The sequence below is a fragment of the Orycteropus afer genome, unplaced genomic scaffold, assembly GCF_000298275.1.
Source record: "Orycteropus afer afer isolate SDZICR_OR568_19922 unplaced genomic scaffold, OryAfe1.0 scaffold00176, whole genome shotgun sequence".
NCBI lineage: Eukaryota > Metazoa > Chordata > Mammalia > Tubulidentata > Orycteropodidae > Orycteropus > Orycteropus afer.
The window spans coordinates 616,972-617,967 of NW_006921763.1; the positions used below are offsets into that span (position 1 = coordinate 616,972).

Sequence of the window (996 nt, forward strand, 5' to 3'; positions counted from 1 at the left end):
TAGAAAGAAAAATAAATCATGAGTCTAGAACGCAGGCATTTAGTTTTGGCTTAGCTGTATCATGTAACCTTGGAGCAGAGTGGCTGATTTAGCCTCAATGATCTCATTGGAAAATGCACGCAATGCTATCCCTAAAATCTAATGCAAGAGTTTTTTTTTTATGAAGCTCTGAATTTTGAAAAGGCTAAAATTCTATAAAGGAATCATTTTTGAATAAGTAGTAAGTAGTCTCAAGTTACTTCTCTTCACAAACTTACAAAGCAATCGACTAAATCAAGAAACTAAGCTAAATTAATCAAAACTTCAAGATTTGGAGTTCAGGTGTGAAAAGAAGGGGGGAAAGTTGTCTGCACATATGGAACAACTTAGGAAAAGACTTAGAAGTGGAAGACAGGATGAGGTGAAGCACAGAAGGGCAAAGATGGCTACTACAGGCGAAAGGCAAAACTGGCTGGACATGAGAGATGATGAGATGGCCTCTCCTGCTGAAGAATGACAGTACACACCTGGAATTTGCTTACAAATAGTCTGGAGGTGAGGGGAATGGTACATGAAACAAGATCAGTCATGATAATAGTTGAAGCTGGACAACAGTTAATTGGGGTTCATCAGAATGTTCTCATTTTTTGTTTGTTTCCACAATGAAAAGCAAAGGACAAAGCAAACGAACAGAAGTAATCCAGAGAATGACAGGAACCAGATGGTAGACTGTGGATTATACAGTAATAAAGCTAATCTATCAGAAACACAAAATAATAGCTTGGAACAATTCACAACTGCTTTGGTTGGATTGGCAGGGAAGCATCAAAGACAATCAAACAATGTACTGCATTGGGCAAATCTACTGCAAAAGATCTCTTTAAAATTTCCTTCCATATATAAACCTTTCCTTGACTTTTACAATAATGGACTAATACAATATTTATCCTTCTGTGGTTGACTTATTTCACTCAGCATAATGTCCTCCAAGTTCATCCACGTTATGCAGTGTTTTGC

At 37.1% G+C, this 996-nt stretch overlaps 1 protein-coding gene across 1 annotated transcript in view; it reads right to left on the minus strand.

Annotated features, from left to right (window-relative positions):
* UGDH (UDP-glucose 6-dehydrogenase) overlaps positions 1-996 on the minus strand; it is a 64,540-nt gene that overhangs the window by 37,043 nt on the left and 26,501 nt on the right. The gene's annotated exons all lie outside the window — the stretch shown is intronic.